The sequence below is a fragment of the Amblyomma americanum genome, chromosome 1 (genome assembly GCF_052857255.1).
Source record: "Amblyomma americanum isolate KBUSLIRL-KWMA chromosome 1, ASM5285725v1, whole genome shotgun sequence".
NCBI classification, from domain to species: Eukaryota; Metazoa; Arthropoda; class Arachnida; order Ixodida; family Ixodidae; genus Amblyomma; species Amblyomma americanum.
In genome coordinates, this window is record NC_135497.1 from 81,355,393 (window position 1) to 81,379,096 (window position 23,704).

Consider the following 23,704-nt stretch of genomic DNA (forward strand, 5'->3'; position numbering starts at 1 on the left):
CCCTCAATCTGCCTGCCGAGTTCCGGATCCTTTTTCGGAGCCCACTATCCTACGTGCGGCCCCTAAGCTGTTCTGCCCAATGCTTCTTTCGCTTCCACAGGTTAAGCAGCCGTCTGTCTAGTGCGCCTGCTTCGCTTTTATTAGCCACCGTCTCTGTGACCTCCTCCACTTATGTGACCAATTCGTGGCTCCATGCATTGATATCCTTTATATCTCCTAGGTTACTCCTGTGCGCCCTATGTCTCTGCCGAGTTGGGGAACCTTTTCCGGAGCCCACTGTCCCACGTACAGCCCATAAGCCGCTCTTCCCCTTCTTTCGCTTCCACAGGTTAAGCAGACGTCTGTCTAGCGCCCCTGCTTCGCATTCATCAGCCACCGTTTCTGTGACCTTCACAACTTCTCTGACCACTTTGCTTCTCCATGCATTGGTATCTTTATTTCTCCTAGGTTACTCTTGTGCCCTCAATCTCTGCCGAGTTGGGGATCCTTTTCCGGAGCCCACTGTCCCACGTACGGCCCATAAGCTGCTCTTCCCACTGCTTCTTTCGCTTCCACAGGTTCAGCAGACATCTGTCTAGTGCCCTGCTTCGCTTTCATCAGCCACCGTCTCTGTAACCTCCTCCACTCTTTCTGACCACTTCGCGGCTCCATGCATTCATATGATTTATTTCTCCTAGGTTACTCCTGTGCCCCGTATCTGCCTGCCGAGTTACATATCATTTTTCGGAGCCCACTGTCCGACGTGCGGCCCCTAAGCTGCTCCTCCTAATGCTTCTTTCGCTTCCACAGGTTAAGGAGACGTCTGTCTGGTGCCCCTGCTTCGCTTTCATCAGCCACCGCCAAGTGACCTCCTCCACTTCTGTGACCACTTCACGGCTCCATGCATTGATATCCTTTATTTCGTCTAGGTTACTCCTGCACGCCCTATCTCACTGCCGATTTGGGGATCCTTTTCGGAGCCCACTGTCCCACGTGCGGCCCCTAATCTGCTCTTCCCACTGCTTCTTTCGCTTCCACACGTTAAGCAGACGTCTGTCTAGTGCCCCTGTTTCGCTTTCATCAGCCACCGTCTCTGTGACCTCCTCCACTTCTCTAACCACTTCACGGCTCCAGGCATTGATATCCTTTATTTTCTTAGGTTACTTCTGTGCGCCCTATCTCTGCCGAGTTGGGGATCCTTTTCGGAGCCCACTGTCCCACGTGCTGCCCCTAAGCTGCTCTTCGCACTGCTTCTTTCGCTACCACAGGTTAAGCAGACGGCTGTATAGTGCCCCTGCTTCGCTTTCATCCGCCACCGTCTCTGTGACCTTCTCCACCTCTCTGACCACTTCGCGGCTCCATGCATTCATAAGCTTTATTTCTCCTAGGTTTCTCCTTTGCCCTGTATCTGTCTGCCGAGTTATATATCCTTCTTCGGAGCCCACAGTCAAACGTGGATCCCCTAAGCTGCTCTTCCCACTGCTTCTTTTGCTTCCACAGGTTAAGCAAACGTCTGTCTAGTGCCCCTGCTTCGCTTTCATCAGCCAGCGTCTCTGTGATCTCCTCCACCTCTGACCCCTTTGCGGCTCCATGCATTGATATCCTTTATTTCTCCTAGGTTACTCATGTGCGCCCTATCTATCTGCCGAGTTGAGGATCCTTTTTCCGAGCACACTGTCCCACCTGCGGCCCCTAAGCTGCTCTGCCCAATGCTTTTTTCGCTTCCCCAGGTTAAGCACACGTCTGTCTAGTGCCTCTGCTTTGCTTTCATTAGCAAACGTCTCTGTGACCTCCTCCACTTCTCTGACCACTTTGCGGCTCCATGCATTGATATCCTTAATTTCTCCTAGGTTACTCCTGTGCGCCCTATCTCGATGCCGAGATGGGGATCCTTTTTCGGAGCCCACTGTCCCACGTGCGGCCCCTAAGCTGCTCTTCCCACTGCTTCTTTCGCTTCCACAGGTTAAGCAGACGTCTGTCTAGGGCCCCTGCTTCGCATTCATCAGCCACCGTCTCTGTGACCTCCTCCACTTCTCTGACCACTTCGCTTCTCCATGCATTGATATCTTTATTTCTTCTAGGTTACTCCTGTGCCCTCAATCTGTCTGCCGAGTTCCGGATCCTGTTTCGGAGCCTACTGTCCGACGTGCGGCTCCAAACTGCTCTTCCCACTGCTTCTTTTGCTTCCACAGTTTAAGCAGACGTCTGTCTAGTGCCCCTGCTTCGCTTTCATCAGCCACCGTCTCTGTGACCTCCTCCACTTCTGTGACCAATTCGCGGCTCCATGCATTGATATCCTTTATTTCTCCTAGGTTACTCCTGTGCGCCCTATGTCTCTGCCGAGTTGGGGATACTTTTCCGGAGCCCACTGTCCCACGTACAGCCGATAAGCCGCTCTTGTCCTTCTTCTTTCACTTCCACAGGTTAAGCAGACGTCTGTCTAGCGCCCCTGCTTCTCTTTAATAAGCCACCGTCTCTGTGACCTCCTCCACCTCTCTGACCACTTCGTGGCTCCATGCATTCATATGCTTTATTTATCCTTGGTTACTCCTGTGCACCATATCTGTCTGCCGAGTTACATATCCTTTTTCGGAGCCCACTGTCCTACGTGCGGCCTCTAAGCTGCTCTTCCCAATGCTTCTTTCGCTACTACAGGTTAACCAGACGTCTGTCTAGTGCCCCTGCTTCGCTTTCATCAGCCACCGTCTCTGTGACCTCCTCCACTTCTCTGACCACTTCGCTTCTCCATGCATTGATATCTTTATTTCTCCTAGGTTACTCCTGTGCCCTCAATCTGTCTGCCGAGTTCCGGATCCTTTTTCGGAGCCCACTCTCCGACGTGTGGCTCCTAAGCTCCTCTTCCCACTGCTTCTTTCGCTTCCACAGGTTAAGCAGACGTCTGTCTAGTGCCCCTGCTTCGCTTTCATCAGCCACCGTCTCTGTGACCTCCTCCACTTATGTGACCACTTCGCGTCTCCATGCATTGATATCCTTTATTTCTCCTAGGTTACACCTGTGCTCCCTATCTCGCTGCCGAGTTGGGGATCCTTTTGCGGAGCCCACTGTCCAACGTACGGCCCATAAGCTGCTCTTCCCACTGCTTCTTTCTCTTCCACAGGTTAAGCAGACGTCTGTCTAGCGCCCCTGCTTCTCTTTAATAAGCCACCGTCTCTGTGACCTCCTCCACCTCTCTGACCACTTCGTGGCTCCATGCATTCATATGCTTTATTTATCCTTGGTTACTCCTGTGCACCATATCTGTCTGCCGAGTTACATATCCTTTTTCGGAGCCCACTGTCCTACGTGCGGCCTCTAAGCTGCTCTTCCCAATGCTTCTTTCGCTACTACAGGTTAACCAGACGTCTGTCTAGTGCCCCTGCTTCGCTTTCATCAGCCACCGTCTCTGTGACCTCCTCCACCTCTCTGAATACTTTGCGGCTCTATGCATTGATATCCTTAATTTCTCCTAGGTTACTCCTGTGCGCCCTATCTCGATGCCGAGTTGGGGATCCTTTTCCGGAGCCCACAGTCCCACGTAAAGCCCATAAGCTGCTCTTCCCACTGCTTCTTTCGCTTCCACAGGTTAAGCAGACGTGTCTAGTGCCCCTGCTTTGCTTTCATCAGCCACCGTCTCCGTGACCTCCTCCACCTCTCTGACCACTCTGCGGCTCCATGCATTCATATGCTTTATTTCTCATAGGTTACTCCTGTGCCCCGAATCTGTCTGCCGAGTTATTTATCCTTTTTCGGAGCCCACTGTCCGACGTGTGGCCCCTAAGCTGCTTTCCCACTGCTTCTTTCGCTTCCACAGGTTTAGCAGACGTCTGTCTAGTACCCCTGCTTCGCTTTCATCCGCCACCCTCTCTGTCACCTCCTCCACTTCTGTGACCACTTCGCGGCACCATGCATTGATATCCTTTATTTCCCCTAGGTTACTCCTGTGCGCCCTATCTTTCTGCCGACTTGGGGATCCTTTTTCGGAGCCTACTGTCCCACGTGCGGCCCCTATCTGCTCTTCCCACTGCTTCTTTCGCTTCCACAGGTTAACCAGACGTCTGTCTAGTGCCCCTGCTTCGCTTTCATCAGCCACCGTCTCTGTGACCTCATCCACTTCTCTGACCACTTCGTGGCTCCATGCATTGATATCCTTTATTTCTCCTAGGTTACTCCTGTGCGCCCTATCTCTCTGCCGAGTTGGGGATCCTTTTTCGGAGCCCACAGTCCCACGTGGGGTCCCTAAGCTGCTCTTCCCACTGCTTCGTTCGCTTCCACAGGTTAAGCAAACGTCTGTATAGTGTCCCTGCTTCGCTTTCATCAGCCTCCGTCTCTGTGACCTCCTCCACCTCTCTGACCACTTCTCTTCTCCATGCATTGATATCTTTATTTCTCCTAGGTTACTCCTGTGCCCTCAATCTGTCTGCCGAGTTCCGGATCCTTTTTCGGAGCCCACTGTCCGACATGCGGCTCCTAAGCTGCTCTTCCCACTGCTTCTTTCGCTTCCACAGGTTAAGCAGCCGTCTGTCTAGTGCGCCTGCTTCGCTTTCATTATCCACCGTCTCTGTGACCTCCTCCACTTCTGTGACCAATTCGTGGCTCCGAGCATTGATATCCTTTATTTCTCCTAGGTTACTCCTGTGCGAACTATGTCTCTGCCGAGTTGGGGATCTTTTCCGGAGCCCACTGTCCCACGTACAGCCCATAAGCCGCTGTGCCCAATGCTTCTTTCGCTTCCCCAGGTTAAGCACACGTCTGTCTAGTGCCTCTGCTTTGCTTTCATTAGCAAACGTCTCTGTGACTTCCTCCACTTCTCTGACCACTTTGCGGCTCCATCCATTGATATCCTTAATTTCTCCTAGGTTACTCCTGTGCGCCCTATCTCGATGCCGAGATGGGGATCCTTTTTCGGAGCCCACTGTCCCACGTGCGGCCCCTAAGCTGCTCTTCCCACTGCTTCTTTCGCTTCCACAGGTTAAGCAGACGTCTGTCTAGTGCCCCTGCTTCGCTTTCATCAGCCACCGTCTCTGTGACCTCCTCCACTTCTCTGACCACTTCGCTTCTCCATGCATTGATATCTTTATTTCTCCTAGGTTACTCCTGTGCCCTCAATCTGTCTGCCGAGTTCCGGATCCTGTTTCGGAGCCTACTGTCCGACGTGCGGCTCCAAACTGCTCTTCCCACTGCTTCTTTCGCTTCCACAGTTTAAGCAGACGTCTGTCTAGTGCCCCTGCTTCGCTTTCATCAGCCACCGTCTCTGTGACCTCCTCCACTTCTGTGACCAATTCGCGGCTCCATGCATTGATATCCTTTATTTCTCCTAGGTTACTCCTGTGCGCCCTATGTCTCTGCCGAGTTGGGGATACTTTTCCGGAGCCCACTGTCCCACGTACAGCCCATAAGCCGCTCTTGTCCTTCTTCTTTCACTTCCACAGGTTAAGCAGACGTCGGTCTAGCGCCCCTGCTTCGCATTCATCAGCCACCGTCTCTGTGACCTCCTCCACTTCTCTGACCGCATCGCTTCTCCATGCATTGATATCTTTATTTCTCTTAGGTTACTCTTGTGCCTTCAATTATCTGCCGAGTTGGGGATCCTTTTTCGGAGCCCACTGTCCCACGTGCGGCACCTAAGCTGCTCTTGCCACTGCTTCTTTCGCTTCCACAGGTTAAGCAGACGTCTGTCTAGTGCCCCTGCTTCGCATTCATCAGCCACCGTCTCTGTGGCCTCCTCCACCTCTCTGACCACTTCGCGGCTCCAAGCATTGATATCCTCTATTTCTCCTAGGTTACTCCTGAGCGCCCTCTCTCTCTGCCGAGTTGGGGATCCTTTTACGGAGCCCACCGTCCCACGTACATCCCATAAGCTGCTCTTCCCACTGGTTCTTTCGCTTCCACACCTAAAGCAGACGTCTGTCTAGTGCCCCTGCTTCGCTTTCATCATCCACCGTCTCTGTGACCTCGTCCACTTCTCTGACCACTTCGCTTCTCCATGCATTGATATCTTTATTTCTCCTAGGTTACTCCTGTGCCCTCAATCTGTCTGCCGAGTTCTGGATCCTTTTTCGGAGCCCACTCTCCGACGTGTGGCTCCTAAGCTCCTCTTCCCACTGCTTCTTTCGCTTCCACAGGTTGAGCAGACGTCTGTCTAGTGCCCCTGCTTCGCTTTCATCAGCCACCGCCAAGTGACCTCCTCCACTTCTGTGACCACTTCACGGCTCCATGCATTGATATCCTTTATTTCGTCTAGGTTACTCCTGCACGCCCTATCTCACTGCCGATTTGGGGATCCTTTTCGGAGCCCACTGTCCCACGTGCGGCCCCTAATCTGCTCTTCCCACTGCTTCTTTCGCTTCCGCACGTTAAGCAGACGTCTGTCTAGTGCCCCTGTTTCGCTTTCATCAGCCACCGTCTCTGTGACCTCCTCCACTTCTCTAACCACTTCACGGCTCCAGGCATTGATATCCTTTATTTTCTTAGGTTACTTCTGTGCGCCCTATCTCTGCCGAGTTGGGGATCCTTTTCGGAGCCCACTGTCCCACGTGCTGCCCCTAAGCTGCTCTTCGCACTGCTTCTTTCGCTACCACAGGTTAAGCAGACGGCTGTATAGTGCCCCTGCTTCGCTTTCATCCGCCACCGTCTCTGTGACCTTCTCCACCTCTCTGACCACTTCGCGGCTCCATGCATTCATAAGCTTTATTTCTCCTAGGTTTCTCCTTTGCCCTGTATCTGTCTGCCGAGTTATATATCCTTCTTCGGAGCCCACAGTCAAACGTGGATCCCCTAAGCTGCTCTTCCCACTGCTTCTTTTGCTTCCACAGGTTAAGCAAACGTCTGTCTAGTGCCCCTGCTTCGCTTTCATCAGCCAGCGTCTCTGTGATCTCCTCCACCTCTGACCCCTTTGCGGCTCCATGCATTGATATCCTTTATTTCTCCTAGGTTACTCATGTGCGCCCTATCTATCTGCCGAGTTGAGGATCCTTTTTCCGAGCCCACTGTCCCACGTACAGCCCATAAGCCGCTCTTGTCCTTCTTCTTTCACTTCCACAGGTTAAGCAGACGTCTGTCTAGCGCCCCTGCTTCTCTTTAATAAGCCACCGTCTCTGTGACCTCCTCCACCTCTCTGACCACTTCGTGGCTCCATGCATTCATATGCTTTATTTATCCTTGGTTACTCCTGTGCACCATATCTGTCTGCCGAGTTACATATCCTTTTTCGGAGCCCACTGTCCTACGTGCGGCCTCTAAGCTGCTCTTCCCAATGCTTCTTTCGCTACTACAGGTTAACCAGACGTCTGTCTAGTGCCCCTGCTTCGCTTTCATCAGCCACCGTCTCTGTGACCTCCTCCACTTCTCTGACCACTTCGCTTCTCCATGCATTGATATCTTTATTTCTCCTAGGTTACTCCTGTGCCCTCAATCTGTCTGCCGAGTTCCGGATCCTTTTTCGGAGCCCACTCTCCGACGTATGGCTCCTAAGCTCCTCTTCCCACTGCTTCTTTCGCTTCCACAGGTTAAGCAGACGTCTGTCTAGTGCCCCTGCTTCGCTTTCATCAGCCACCGTCTCTGTGACCTCCTCCACTTCTGTGACCAATTCGCGGCTCCATGCATTGATATCCTTTATTTCTCCTAGGTTACTCCTGTGCGCCCTATGTCTCTGCCGAGTTGGGGATACTTTTCCGGAGCCCACTGTCCCACGTACAGCCCATAAGCCGCTCTTGTCCTTCTTCTTTCACTTCCACAGGTTAAGCAGACGTCTGTCTAGCGCCCCTGCTTCTCTTTAATAAGCCACCGTCTCTGTGACCTCCTCCACCTCTCTGACCACTTCGTGGCTCCATGCATTCATATGCTTTATTTATCCTTGGTTACTCCTGTGCACCATATCTGTCTGCCGAGTTACATATCCTTTTTCGGAGCCCACTGTCCTACGTGCGGCCTCTAAGCTGCTCTTCCCAATGCTTCTTTCGCTACTACAGGTTAACCAGACGTCTGTCTAGTGCCCCTGCTTCGCTTTCATCAGCCACCGTCTCTGTGACCTCCTCCACTTCTCTGACCACTTCGCTTCTCCATGCATTGATATCTTTATTTCTCCTAGGTTACTCCTGTGCCCTCAATCTGTCTGCCGAGTTCCGGATCCTTTTTCGGAGCCCACTCTCCGACGTGTGGCTCCTAAGCTCCTCTTCCCACTGCTTCTTTCGCTTCCACAGGTTAAGCAGACGTCTGTCTAGTGCCCCTGCTTCGCTTTCATCAGCCACCGTCTCTGTGACCTCCTCCACTTATGTGACCACTTCGCGTCTCCATGCATTGATATCCTTTATTTCTCCTAGGTTACACCTGTGCTCCCTATCTCGCTGCCGAGTTGGGGATCCTTTTGCGGAGCCCACTGTCCAACGTACGGCCCATAAGCTGCTCTTCCCACTGCTTCTTTCTCTTCCACAGGTTAAGCAGACGTCTGTCTAGCGCCCCTGCTTCTCTTTAATAAGCCACCGTCTCTGTGACCTCCTCCACCTCTCTGACCACTTCGTGGCTCCATGCATTCATATGCTTTATTTATCCTTGGTTACTCCTGTGCACCATATCTGTCTGCCGAGTTACATATCCTTTTTCGGAGCCCACTGTCCTACGTGCGGCCTCTAAGCTGCTCTTCCCAATGCTTCTTTCGCTACTACAGGTTAACCAGACGTCTGTCTAGTGCCCCTGCTTCGCTTTCATCAGCCACCGTCTCTGTGACCTCCTCCACCTCTCTGAATACTTTGCGGCTCCATGCATTCATATGCTTTATTTCTCATAGGTTACTCCTGTGCCCCGAATCTGTCTGCCGAGTTATTTATCCTTTTTCGGAGCCCACTGTCCGACGTGTGGCCCCTAAGCTGCTTTCCCACTGCTTCTTTCGCTTCCACAGGTTTAGCAGACGTCTGTCTAGTACCCCTGCTTCGCTTTCATCCGCCACCCTCTCGGTCACCTCCTCCACTTCTGTGACCACTTCGCGGCACCATGCATTGATATCCTTTATTTCCCCTAGGTTACTCCTGTGCGCCCTATCTTTCTGCCGACTTGGGGATCCTTTTTCGGAGCCTACTGTCCCACGTGCGGCCCCTATCTGCTCTTCCCACTGCTTCTTTCGCTTCCACAGGTTAACCAGACGTCTGTCTAGTGCCCCTGCTTCGCTTTCATCAGCCACCGTCTCTGTGACCTCATCCACTTCTCTGACCACTTCGTGGCTCCATGCATTGATATCCTTTATTTCTCCTAGGTTACTCCTGTGCGCCCTATCTCTCTGCCGAGTTGGGGATCCTTTTTCGGAGCCCACAGTCCCACGTGGGGTCCCTAAGCTGCTCTTCCCACTGCTTCGTTCGCTTCCACCCTCTCTGTCACCTCCTCCACTTCTGTGACCACTTCGCGGCACCATGCATTGATATCCTTTATTTTGCCTTGGTTACTCCAGTACACCCTATCTCTCTGCCGAGTTAGGGATCCTTTTTCGGAGCCTACTGTCCCACGTGCGGCCCCTATCTGCTCTTCCCACTGCTTCTTTCGCTTCCACAGGTTAACCAGACGTCTGTCTAGTGCCCCTGCTTCGCTTTCATCAGCCACCGTCTCTGTGACCTCATCCACTTCTCTGACCACTTCGTGGCTCCATGCATTGATATCCTTTATTTCTCCTAGGTTACTCCTGTGCGCCCTATCTCTCTGCCGAGTTGGGGATCCTTTTTCGGAGCCCACAGTCCCACGTGGGGTCCCTAAGCTGCTCTTCCCACTGCTTCGTTCGCTTCCACAGGTTAAGCAAACGTCTGTATAGTGCCCCTGCTTCGCTTTCATCAGCCTCCGTCTCTGTGACCTCCTCCACCTCTCTGACCACTTCTCTTCTCCATGCATTGATATCTTTATTTCTCCTAGGTTACTCCTGTGCCCTCAATCTGTCTGCCGAGTTCCGGATCCTTTTTCGGAGCCCACTGTCCGACATGCGGCTCCTAAGCTGCTCTTCCCACTGCTTCTTTCGCTTCCACAGGGTAAGCAGCCGTCTGTCTAGTGCGCCTGCTTCGCTTTCATTATCCACCGTCTCTGTGACCTCCTCCACTTCTGTGACCAATTCGTGGCTCCGAGCATTGATATCCTTTATTTCTCCTAGGTTACTCCTGTGCGAACTATGTCTCTGCCGAGTTGGGGATCTTTTCCGGAGCCCACTGTCCCACGTACAGCCCATAAGCCGCTGTGCCCAATGCTTCTTTCGCTTCCCCAGGTTAAGCACACGTCTGTCTAGTGCCTCTGCTTTGCTTTCATTAGCAAACGTCTCTGTGACTTCCTCCACTTCTCTGACCACTTTGCGGCTCCATCCATTGATATCCTTAATTTCTCCTAGGTTACTCCTGTGCGCCCTATCTCGATGCCGAGATGGGGATCCTTTTTCGGAGCCCACTGTCCCACGTGCGGCCCCTAAGCTGCTCTTCCCACTGCTTCTTTCGCTTCCACAGGTTAAGCAGACGTCTGTCTAGGGCCCCTGCTTCGCATTCATTAGCCACCGTCTCTGTGACCTCCTCCACTTCTCTGACCACTTCGCTTCTCCATGCATTGATATCTTTATTTCTCCTAGGTTACTCCTGTGCCCTCAATCTGTCTGCCGAGTTCCGGATCCTGTTTCGGAGCCTACTGTCCGACGTGCGGCTCCAAACTGCTCTTTTCACTGCTTCTTTCGCTTCCACAGTTTAAGCAGACGTCTGTCTAGTGCCCCTGCTTCGCTTTCATCAGCCACCGTCTCTGTGACCTCCTCCACTTCTGTGACCAATTCGCGGCTCCATGCATTGATATCCTTTATTTCTCCTAGGTTACTCCTGTGCGCCCTATGTCTCTGCCGAGTTGGGGATACTTTTCCGGAGCCCACTGTCCCACGTACAGCCCATAAGCCGCTCTTGTCCTTCTTCTTTCACTTCCACAGGTTAAGCAGACGTCGGTCTAGCGCCCCTGCTTCGCATTCATCAGCCACCGTCTCTGTGACCTCCTCCACTTCTCTGACCGCATCGCTTCTCCATGCATTGATATCTTTATTTCTCTTAGGTTACTCTTGTGCCTTCAATTATCTGCCGAGTTGGGGATCCTTTTTCGGAGCCCACTGTCCCACGTGCGGCACCTAAGCTGCTCTTGCCACTGCTTCTTTCGCTTCCACAGGTTAAGCAGACGTCTGTCTAGTGCCCCTGCTTCGCATTCATCAGCCACCGTCTCTGTGGCCTCCTCCACCTCTCTGACCACTTCGCGGCTCCATGCATTGATATCCTCTATTTCTCCTAGGTTACTCCTGAGCGCCCTCTCTCTCTGCCGAGTTGGGGATCCTTTTACGGAGCCCACCGTCCCACGTACATCCCATAAGCTGCTCTTCCCACTGGTTCTTTCGCTTCCACAGGTAAAGCAGACGTCTGTCTAGTGCCCCTGCTTCGCTTTCATCATCCACCGTCTCTGTGACCTCGTCCACTTCTCTGACCACTTCGCTTCTCCATGCATTGATATCTTTATTTCTCCTAGGTTACTCCTGTGCCCTCAATCTGTCTGCCGAGTTCTGGATCCTTTTTCGGAGCCCACTCTCCGACGTGTGGCTCCTAAGCTCCTCTTCCCACTGCTTCTTTCGCTTCCACAGGTTGAGCAGACGTCTGTCTAGTGCCCCTGCTTCGCTTTCATCAGCCACCGTCTCTGTGACCTCCTCCACTTCTGTGACCACTTCGCGTCTCCATGCATTGATATCCTTTATTTCTCCTAGGTTACACCTGTGCGCCCTATCTCGCTGCCGAGTTGGGGATCCTTTTGCGGAGCCCACTGTCCAACGTACGGCCCATAAGCTGCTCTTCCCACTGCTTCTTTCTCTTCCACAGGTTAAGCAGACGTCTGTCTAGCGCCCCTGCTTCTCTTTAATCAGCCACCGTCTCTGTGACCTCCTCCACCTCTCTGACCACTTCGTGGCTCCATGCATTCATATGCTTTATTTATCCTTGGTTACTCCTGTGCACCATATCTGTCTGCCGAGTTACATATCCTTTTTCGGAGCCCACTGTCCTACGTGCGGCCTCTAAGCTGCTCTTCCCAATGCTTCTTTCGCTACTACAGGTTAAGCAGACGTCTGTTTAGTGCCCCTGCTTCGCTTTCATCAGCCACCGTCTCTGTGACCTCCTCCACCTCTCTGAATACTTTGCGGCTCTATGCATTGATATCCTTAATTTCTCCTAGGTTACTCCTGTGCGCCCTATCTCGATGCCGAGTTGAGGATCCTTTTCCGGAGCCCACAGTCCCACGTAAAGCCCATAAGCTGCTCTTCCCACTGCTTCTTTCGCTTCCACAGGTTAAGCAGACGTGTCTAGTGCCCCTGCTTCGCTTTCATCAGCCACCGTCTCTGTGACCTCCTCCACCTCTCTGACCACTCTGCGGCTCCATGCATTCATATGCTTTATTTCTCATAGGTTACTCCTGTGCCCCGAATCTGTCTGCCGAGTTATTTATCCTTTTTCGGAGCCCACTGTCCGACGTGTGGCCCCTAAGCTGCTCTTCCCACTGCTTCTTTCGCTTCCACAGGTTTAGCAGACGTCTGTCTAGTACCCCTGCTTCGCTTTCATCAGCCACCCTCTCTGTCACCTCCTCCACTTCTGTGACCACTTCGCGGCACCATGCATTGATATCCTTTATTTTGCCTTGGTTACTCCTGTACACCCTATCTCTCTGCCGAGTTAGGGATCCTTTTTCGGAGCCTACTGTCCCACGTGCGGCCCCTATCTGCTCTTCCCACTGCTTCTTTCGCTTCCACAGGTTAACCAGACGTCTGTCTAGTGCCCCTGCTTCGCTTTCATCAGCCACCGTCTCTGTGACCTCATCCACTTCTCTGACCACTTCGTGGCTCCATGCATTGATATCCTTTATTTCTCCTAGGTTACTCCTGTGCGCCCTATCTCTCTGCCGAGTTGGGGATCCTTTTTCGGAGCCCACAGTCCCACGTGGGGTCCCTAAGCTGCTCTTTCCACTGCTTCGTTCGCTTCCACAGGTTAAGCAAACGTCTGTATAGTGCCCCTGCTTCGCTTTCATCAGCCTCCGTCTCTGTGACCTCCTCCACTTCTCTGACCACTTCTCTTCTCCATGCATTGATATCTTTATTTCTCCTAGGTTACTCCTGTGCCCTCAATCTGTCTGCCGAGTTCCGGATCCTTTTTCGGAGCCCACTGTCCGACATGCGGCTCCTAAGCTGCTCTTCCCACTGCTTCTTTCGCTTCCACAGGTTAAGCAGCCGTCTGTCTAGTGCGCCTGCTTCGCTTTCATTATCCACCGTCTCTGTGACCTCCTCCACTTCTGTGACCAATTCGTGGCTCCGAGCATTGATATCCTTTATTTCTCCTAGGTTACTCCTGTGCGAACTATGTCTCTGCCGAGTTGGGGATCTTTTCCGGAGCCCACTGTCCCACGTACAGCCCATAAGCCGCTGTGCCCAATGCTTCTTTCGCTTCCCCAGGTTAAGCACACGTCTGTCTAGTGCCTCTGCTTTGCTTTCATTAGCAAACGTCTCTGTGACTTCCTCCACTTCTCTGACCACTTTGCGGCTCCATCCATTGATATCCTTAATTTCTCCTAGGTTACTCCTGTGCGCCCTATCTCGATGCCGAGATGGGGATCCTTTTTCGGAGCCCACTGTCCCACGTGCGGCCCCTAAGCTGCTCTTCCCACTGCTTCTTTCGCTTCCACAGGTTAAGCAGACGTCTGTCTAGGGCCCCTGCTTCGCATTCATCAGACACCGTCTCTGTGACCTCCTCCACTTCTCTGACCACTTCGCTTCTCCATGCATTGATATCTTTATTTCTCCTAGGTTACTCCTGTGCCCTCAATCTGTCTGCCGAGTTCCGGATCCTGTTTCGGAGCCTACTGTCCGACGTGCGGCTCCAAACTGCTCTTCCCACTGCTTCTTTCGCTTCCACAGTTTAAGCAGACGTCTGTCTAGTGCCCCTGCTTCGCTTTCATCAGCCACCGTCTCTGTGACCTCCTCCACTTCTGTGACCAATTCGCGGCTCCATGCATTGATATCCTTTATTTCTCCTAGGTTACTCCTGTGCGCCCTATGTCTCTGCCGAGTTGGGGATACTTTTCCGGAGCCCACTGTCCCACGTACAGCCCATAAGCCGCTCTTGTCCTTCTTCTTTCACTTCCACAGGTTAAGCAGACGTCGGTCTAGCGCCCCTGCTTCGCATTCATCAGCCACCGTCTCTGTGACCTCCTCCACTTCTCTGACCGCATCGCTTCTCCATGCATTGATATCTTTATTTCTCTTAGGTTACTCTTGTGCCTTCAATTATCTGCCGAGTTGGGGATCCTTTTTCGGAGCCCACTGTCCCACGTGCGGCACCTAAGCTGCTCTTGCCACTGCTTCTTTCGCTTCCACAGGTTAAGCAGACGTCTGTCTAGTGCCCCTGCTTCGCATTCATCAGCCACCGTCTCTGTGGCCTCCTCCACCTCTCTGACCACTTCGCGGCTCCATGCATTAATATCCTCTATTTCTCCTAGGTTACTCCTGAGCGCCCTCTCTCTCTGCCGAGTTGGGGATCCTTTTACGGAGCCCACCGTCCCACGTACATCCCATAAGCTGCTCTTCCCACTGGTTCTTTCGCTTCCACAGGTAAAGCAGACGTCTGTCTAGTGCCCCTGCTTCGCTTTCATCATCCACCGTCTCTGTGACCTCGTCCACTTCTCTGACCACTTCGCTTCTCCATGCATTGATATCTTTATTTCTCCTAGGTTACTCCTGTGCCCTCAATCTGTCTGCCGAGTTCTGGATCCTTTTTCGGAGCCCACTCTCCGACGTGTGGCTCCTAAGCTCCTCTTCCCACTGCTTCTTTCGCTTCCACAGGTTGAGCAGACGTCTGTCTAGTGCCCCTGCTTCGCTTTCATCAGCCACCGTCTCTGTGACCTTCTCCACTTCTGTGACCACTTCGCGTCTCCATGCATTGATATCCTTTATTTCTCCTAGGTTACACCTGTGCGCCCTATCTCGCTGCCGAGTTGGGGATCCTTTTGCGGAGCCCACTGTCCAACGTACGGCCCATAAGCTGCTCTTCCCACTGCTTCTTTCTCTTCCACAGGTTAAGCAGACGTCTGTCTAGCGCCCCTGCTTCTCTTTAATCAGCCACCGTCTCTGTGACCTCCTCCACCTCTCTGACCACTTCGTGGCTCCATGCATTCATATGCTTTATTTATCCTTGGTTACTCCTGTGCACCATATCTGTCTGCCGAGTTACATATCCTTTTTCGGAGCCCACTGTCCTACGTGCGGCCTCTAAGCTGCTCTTCCCAATGCTTCTTTCGCTACTACAGGTTAAGCAGACGTCTGTTTAGTGCCCCTGCTTCGCTTTCATCAGCCACCGTCTCTGTGACCTCCTCCACCTCTCTGAATACTTTGCGGCTCTATGCATTGATATCCTTAATTTCTCCTAGGTTACTCCTGTGCGCCCTATCTCGATGCCGAGTTGAGGATCCTTTTCCGGAGCCCACAGTCCCACGTAAAGCCCATAAGCTGCTCTTCCCACTGCTTCTTTCGCTTCCACAGGTTAAGCAGACGTGTCTAGTGCCCCTGCTTCGCTTTCATCAGCCACCGTCTCTGTGACCTCCTCCACCTCTCTGACCACTCTGCGGCTCCATGCATTCATATGCTTTATTTCTCATAGGTTACTCCTGTGCCCCGAATCTGTCTGCCGAGTTATTTATCCTTTTTCGGAGCCCACTGTCCGACGTGTGGCCCCTAAGCTGCTCTTCCCACTGCTTCTTTCGCTTCCACAGGTTTAGCAGACGTCTGTCTAGTACCCCTGCTTCGCTTTCATCAGCCACCCTCTCTGTCACCTCCTCCACTTCTGTGACCACTTCGCGGCACCATGCATTGATATCCTTTATTTTGCCTTGGTTACTCCTGTACACCCTATCTCTCTGCCGAGTTAGGGATCCTTTTTCGGAGCCTACTGTCCCACGTGCGGCCCCTATCTGCTCTTCCCACTGCTTCTTTCGCTTCCACAGGTTAACCAGACGTCTGTCTAGTGCCCCTGCTTCGCTTTCATCAGCCACCGTCTCTGTGACCTCATCCACTTCTCTGACCACTTCGTGGCTCCATGCATTGATATCCTTTATTTCTCCTAGGTTACTCCTGTGCGCCCTATCTCTCTGCCGAGTTGGGGATCCTTTTTCGGAGCCCACAGTCCCACGTGGGGTCCCTAAGCTGCTCTTCCCACTGCTTCGTTCGCTTCCACAGGTTAAGCAAACGTCTGTATAGTGCCCCTGCTTCGCTTTCATCAGCCTCCGTCTCTGTGACCTCCTCCACCTCTCTGACCACTTCTCTTCTCCATGCATTGATATCTTTATTTCTCCTAGGTTACTCCTGTGCCCTCAATCTGTCTGCCGAGTTCCGGATCCTTTTTCGGAGCCCACTGTCCGACATGCGGCTCCTAAGCTGCTCTTCCCACTGCTTCTTTCGCTTCCACAGGTTAAGCAGCCGTCTGTCTAGTGCGCCTGCTTCGCTTTCATTATCCACCGTCTCTGTGACCTCCTCCACTTCTGTGACCAATTCGTGGCTCCGAGCATTGATATCCTTTATTTCTCCTAGGTTACTCCTGTGCGAACTATGTCTCTGCCGAGTTGGGGATCTTTTCCGGAGCCCACTGTCCCACGTACAGCCCATAAGCCGCTGTGCCCAATGCTTCTTTCGCTTCCCCAGGTTAAGCACACGTCTGTCTAGTGCCTCTGCTTTGCTTTCATTAGCAAACGTCTCTGTGACTTCCTCCACTTCTCTGACCACTTTGCGGCTCCATCCATTGATATCCTTAATTTCTCCTAGGTTACTCCTGTGCGCCCTATCTCGATGCCGAGATGGGGATCCTTTTTCGGAGCCCACTGTCCCACGTGCGGCCCCTAAGCTGCTCTTCCCACTGCTTCTTTCGCTTCCACAGGTTAAGCAGACGTCTGTCTAGGGCCCCTGCTTCGCATTCATCAGCCACCGTCTCTGTGACCTCCTCCACTTCTCTGACCACTTCGCTTCTCCATGCATTGATATCTTTATTTCTCCTAGGTTACTCCTGTGCCCTCAATCTGTCTGCCGAGTTCCGGATCCTGTTTCGGAGCCTACTGTCCGACGTGCGGCTCCAAACTGCTCTTTTCACTGCTTCTTTCGCTTCCACAGTTTAAGCAGACGTCTGTCTAGTGCCCCTGCTTCGCTTTCATCAGCCACCGTCTCTGTGACCTCCTCCACTTCTGTGACCAATTCGCGGCTCCATGCATTGATATCCTTTATTTCTCCTAGGTTACTCCTGTGCGCCCTATGTCTCTGCCGAGTTGGGGATACTTTTCCGGAGCCCACTGTCCCACGTACAGCCCATAAGCCGCTCTTGTCCTTCTTCTTTCACTTCCACAGGTTAAGCAGACGTCGGTCTAGCGCCCCTGCTTCGCATTCATCAGCCACCGTCTCTGTGACCTCCTCCACTTCTCTGACCGCATCGCTTCTCCATGCATTGATATCTTTATTTCTCTTAGGTTACTCTTGTGCCTTCAATTATCTGCCGAGTTGGGGATCCTTTTTCGGAGCCCACTGTCCCACGTGCGGCACCTAAGCTGCTCTTGCCACTGCTTCTTTCGCTTCCACAGGTTAAGCAGACGTCTGTCTAGTGCCCCTGCTTCGCATTCATCAGCCACCGTCTCTGTGGCCTCCTCCACCTCTCTGACCACTTCGCGGCTCCATGCATTGATATCCTCTATTTCTCCTAGGTTACTCCTGAGCGCCCTCTCTCTCTGCCGAGTTGGGGATCCTTTTACGGAGCCCACCGTCCCACGTACATCCCATAAGCTGCTCTTCCCACTGGTTCTTTCGCTTCCACAGGTAAAGCAGACGTCTGTCTAGTGCCCCTGCTTCGCTTTCATCATCCACCGTCTCTGTGACCTCGTCCACTTCTCTGACCACTTCGCTTCTCCATGCATTGATATCTTTATTTCTCCTAGGTTACTCCTGTGCCCTCAATCTGTCTGCCGAGTTCTGGATCCTTTTTCGGAGCCCACTCTCCGACGTGTGGCTCCTAAGCTCCTCTTCCCACTGCTTCTTTCGCTTCCACAGGTTGAGCAGACGTCTGTCTAGTGCCCCTGCTTCGCTTTCATCAGCCACCGTCTCTGTGACCTCCTCCACTTCTGTGACCACTTCGCGTCTCCATGCATTGATATCCTTTATTTCTCCTAGGTTACACCTGTGCGCCCTATCTCGCTGCCGAGTTGGGGATCCTTTTGCGGAGCCCACTGTCCAACGTACGGCCCATAAGCTGCTCTTCCCACTGCTTCTTTCTCTTCCACAGGTTAAGCAGACGTCTGTCTAGCGCCCCTGCTTCTCTTTAATCAGCCACCGTCTCTGTGACCTCCTCCACCTCTCTGACCACTTCGTGGCTCCATGCATTCATATGCTTTATTTATCCTTGGTTACTCCTGTGCACCATATCTGTCTGCCGAGTTACATATCCTTTTTCGGAGCCCACTGTCCTACGTGCGGCCTCTAAGCTGCTCTTCCCAATGCTTCTTTCGCTACTACAGGTTAAGCAGACGTCTGTTTAGTGCCCCTGCTTCGCTTTCATCAGCCACCGTCTCTGTGACCTCCTCCACCTCTCTGAATACTTTGCGGCTCTATGCATTGATATCCTTAATTTCTCCTAGGTTACTCCTGTGCGCCCTATCTCGATGCCGAGTTGAGGATGCTTTTCCGGAGCCCACAGTCCCACGTAAAGCCCATAAGCTGCTCTTCCCACTGCTTCTTTCGCTTCCACAGGTTAAGCAGACGTGTCTAGTGCCCCTGCTTCGCTTTCATCAGCCACCGTCTCTGTGACCTCCTCCACCTCTCTGACCACTCTGCGGCTCCATGCATTCATATGCTTTATTTCTCATAGGTTACTCCTGTGCCCCGAATCTGTCTGCCGAGTTATTTATCCTTTTTCGGAGCCCACTGTCCGACGTGTGGCCCCTAAGCTGCTCTTCCCACTGCTTCTTTCGCTTCCACAGGTTTAGCAGACGTCTGTCTAGTACCCCTGCTTCGCTTTCATCAGCCACCCTCTCTGTCACCTCCTCCACTTCTGTGACCACTTCGCGGCACCATGCATTGATATCCTTTATTTTGCCTTGGTTACTCCTGTACACCCTATCTCTCTGCCGAGTTAGGGATCCTTTTTCGGAGCCTACTGTCCCACGTGCGGCCCCTATCTGCTCTTCCCACTGCTTCTTTCGCTTCCACAGGTTAACCAGACGTCTGTCTAGTGCCCCTGCTTCGCTTTCATCAGCCACCGTCTCTGTGACCTCATCCACTTCTCTGACCACTTCGTGGCTCCATGCATTGATATCCTTTATTTCTCCTAGGTTACTCCTGTGCGCCCTATCTCTCTGCCGAGTTGGGGATCCTTTTTCGGAGCCCACAGTCCCACGTGGGGTCCCTAAGCTGCTCTTCCCACTGCTTCGTTCGCTTCCACAGGTTAAGCAAACGTCTGTATAGTGCCCCTGCTTCGCTTTCATCAGCCTCCGTCTCTGTGACCTCCTCCACCTCTCTGACCACTTCTCTTCTCCATGCATTGATATCTTTATTTCTCCTAGGTTACTCCTGTGCCCTCAATCTGTCTGCCGAGTTCCGGATCCTTTTTCGGAGCCCACTGTCCGACATGCGGCTCCTAAGCTGCTCTTCCCACTGCTTCTTTCGCTTCCACAGGTTAAGCAGCCGTCTGTCTAGTGCGCCTGCTTCGCTTTCATTATCCACCGTCTCTGTGACCTCCTCCACTTCTGTGACCAATTCGTGGCTCCGAGCATTGATATCCTTTATTTCTCCTAGGTTACTCCTGTGCGAACTATGTCTCTGCCGAGTTGGGGATCTTTTCCGGAGCCCACTGTCCCACGTACAGCCCATAAGCCGCTGTGCCCAATGCTTCTTTCGCTTCCCCAGGTTAAGCACACGTCTGTCTAGTGCCTCTGCTTTGCTTTCATTAGCAAACGTCTCTGTGACTTCCTCCACTTCTCTGACCACTTTGCGGCTCCATCCATTGATATCCTTAATTTCTCCTAGGTTACTCCTGTGCGCCCTATCTCGATGCCGAGATGGGGATCCTTTTTCGGAGCCCACTGTCCCACGTGCGGCCCCTAAGCTGCTCTTCCCACTGCTTCTTTCGCTTCCACAGGTTAAGCAGACGTCTGTCTAGGGCCCCTGCTTCGCATTCATCAGCCACCGTCTCTGTGACCTCCTCCACTTCTCTGACCACTTCGCTTCTCCATGCATTGATATCTTTATTTCTCCTAGGTTACTCCTGTGCCCTCAATCTGTCTGCCGAGTTCCGGATCCTGTTTCGGAGCCTACTGTCCGACGTGCGGCTCCAAACTGCTCTTTTCACTGCTTCTTTCGCTTCCACAGTTTAAGCAGACGTCTGTCTAGTGCCCCTGCTTCGCTTTCATCAGCCACCGTCTCTGTGACCTCCTCCACTTCTGTGACCAATTCGCGGCTCCATGCATTGATATCCTTTATTTCTCCTAGGTTACTCCTGTGCGCCCTATGTCTCTGCCGAGTTGGGGATACTTTTCCGGAGCCCACTGTCCCACGTACAGCCCATAAGCCGCTCTTGTCCTTCTTCTTTCACTTCCACAGGTTAAGCAGACGTCGGTCTAGCGCCCCTGCTTCGCATTCATCAGCCACCGTCTCTGTGACCTCCTCCACTTCTCTGACCGCATCGCTTCTCCATGCATTGATATCTTTATTTCTCTTAGGTTACTCTTGTGCCTTCAATTATCTGCCGAGTTGGGGATCCTTTTTCGGAGCCCACTGTCCCACGTGCGGCACCTAAGCTGCTCTTGCCACTGCTTCTTTCGCTTCCACAGGTTAAGCAGACGTCTGTCTAGTGCCCATGCTTCGCATTCATCAGCCACCGTCTCTGTGGCCTCCTCCACCTCTCTGACCACTTCGCGGCTCCATGCATTGATATCCTCTATTTCTCCTAGGTTACTCCTGAGCGCCCTCTCTCTCTGCCGAGTTGGGGATCCTTTTACGGAGCCCACCGTCCCACGTACATCCCATAAGCTGCTCTTCCCACTGGTTCTTTCGCTTCCACAGGTAAAGCAGACGTCTGTCTAGTGCCCCTGCTTCGCTTTCATCATCCACCGTCTCTGTGACCTCGTCCACTTCTCTGACCACTTCGCTTCTCCATGCATTGATATCTTTATTTCTCCTAGGTTACTCCTGTGCCCTCAATCTGTCTGCCGAGTTCTGGATCCTTTTTCGGAGCCCACTCTCCGACGTGTGGCTCCTAAGCTCCTCTTCCCACTGCTTCTTTCGCTTCCACAGGTTGAGCAGACGTCTGTCTAGTGCCCCTGCTTCGCTTTCATCAGCCACCGTCTCTGTGACCTCCTCCACTTCTGTGACCACTTCGCGTCTCCATGCATTGATATCCTTTATTTCTCCTAGGTTACACCTGTGCGCCCTATCTCGCTGCCGAGTTGGGGATCCTTTTGCGGAGCCCACTGTCCAACGTACGGCCCATAAGCTGCTCTTCCCACTGCTTCTTTCTCTTCCACAGGTTAAGCAGACGTCTGTCTAGCGCCCCTGCTTCTCTTTAATCAGCCACCGTCTCTGTGACCTCCTCCACCTCTCTGACCACTTCGTGGCTCCATGCATTCATATGCTTTATTTATCCTTGGTTACTCCTGTGCACCATATCTGTCTGCCGAGTTACATATCCTTTTTCGGAGCCCACTGTCCTACGTGCGGCCTCTAAGCTGCTCTTCCGAATGCTTCTTTCGCTACTACAGGTTAAGCAGACGTCTGTTTAGTGCCCCTGCTTCGCTTTCATCAGCCACCGTCTCTGTGACCTCCTCCACCTCTCTGAATACTTTGCGGCTCTATGCATTGATATCCTTAATTTCTCCTAGGTTACTCCTGTGCGCCCTATCTCGATGCCGAGTTGAGGATGCTTTTCCGGAGCCCACAGTCCCACGTAAAGCCCATAAGCTGCTCTTCCCACTGCTTCTTTCGCTTCCACAGGTTAAGCAGACGTGTCTAGTGCCCCTGCTTCGCTTTCATCAGCCACCGTCTCTGTGACCTCCTCCACCTCTCTGACCACTCTGCGGCTCCATGCATTCATATGCTTTATTTCTCATAGGTTACTCCTGTGCCCCGAATCTGTCTGCCGAGTTATTTATCCTTTTTCGGAGCCCACTGTCCGACGTGTGGCCCCTAAGCTGCTCTTCCCACTGCTTCTTTCGCTTCCACAGGTTTAGCAGACGTCTGTCTAGTACCCCTGCTTCGCTTTCATCAGCCACCCTCTCTGTCACCTCCTCCACTTCTGTGACCACTTCGCGGCACCATGCATTGATATCCTTTATTTTGCCTTGGTTACTCCTGTACACCCTATCTCTCTGCCGAGTTAGGGATCCTTTTTGTGAGCCCACTGTCCCACGTGCAGCCCCTAGGTTGCTCTTCCCACTGCTCCTTTCGCTTCCGCAGGTTAAGCAGACGTCTGACTAGTGCCCCTGCTTCACTTTCATCAGCCACCGTCTCTGTGACCTTCTCCACTGCGGTGACCGCTTCGCGGCTACATGCATTGATATCCTTTATTTCCCCTAGGTTACTCCTGTGCGCCCTATCTTTCTGCCGAGTTGGGGATCCTTTTTCGGAGCCTACTGTCCCACGTGCGGCCCCTATCTGCTCTTCCCACTGCTTCTTTCGCTTCCACAGGTTAACCAGACGTCTGTCTAGTGCCCCTGCTTCCCTTTCATCAGCCACCGTCTCTGTGACCTCATCGACTTCTCTGACCACTTCGTGGCTCCATGCATTGATATCCTTTATTTCTCCTAGGTTACTCCTGTGCGCCCTATCTCTCTGCCGAGTTGGGGATCCTTTTTCGGAGCCCACAGTCCCACGTGGGGTCCCTAAGCTGCTCTTCCCACTGCTTCGTTCGCTTCCACAGGTTAAGCAAACGTCTGTATAGTGCCCCTGCTTCGCATTCATCAGCCACCGTCTCTGCGACCTCCTCTACCTCTCTGACCACTTTGCGGCTCCATGCATTGTTATCCTTTATTTCTCCTAGGTTACTACTGTGCGCCCTATCTCTGCCGTGTTGGGGATCCTTTTCGGAGCCCAGTTTCCCACGTGCGGCCCCTAAGCTGCTCTTCGCACTACTTCTTTCGCTACCACAGGTTAAGCAGACGTGTCTAGTGCAACTGCTTCGCTTTCATCAGCCACCGTCTCTGTGACCTCCTCCACCTCTCTGACCACTTCGCGGCTCCATGCATTCATATGCTTTATTTCTCCTAGGTTACTCCTGGACGCCCTATCTCTTTGCCGATTTGGGGATCCTTCTCGGAGCCCACTGTCACACGTGCGGCCCCTAAGCTGCTCTTCTCACTGCTTCTTTCGCTTACACACGTTAAGCAGACGCCTGTCTAGTGCCCCTGCTCCGCTTTCATCAGTCACCGTCTCTGTGACCTCCTCCACCTCTCTGACCACTTCGCGGCTCCATGCATTGACATCCTTTATTTTTCCTAGGTTACTCCTGTACACCCTATATCTCTGCCGAGTTAGGGATCCTTTTTTTGAGCCCACTGTCCCACGTGCGGCCCCTAAGCTGCTCTGCCCAATGCTTCTTTCGCTTCCACAGGTTAAGCACACGTCTGTCTAGTGCCTCTGCTTCGCGTTCATTAGCAAACGTCTCTGTGACCTCCTCCACTTCTCTGACCACTTTGC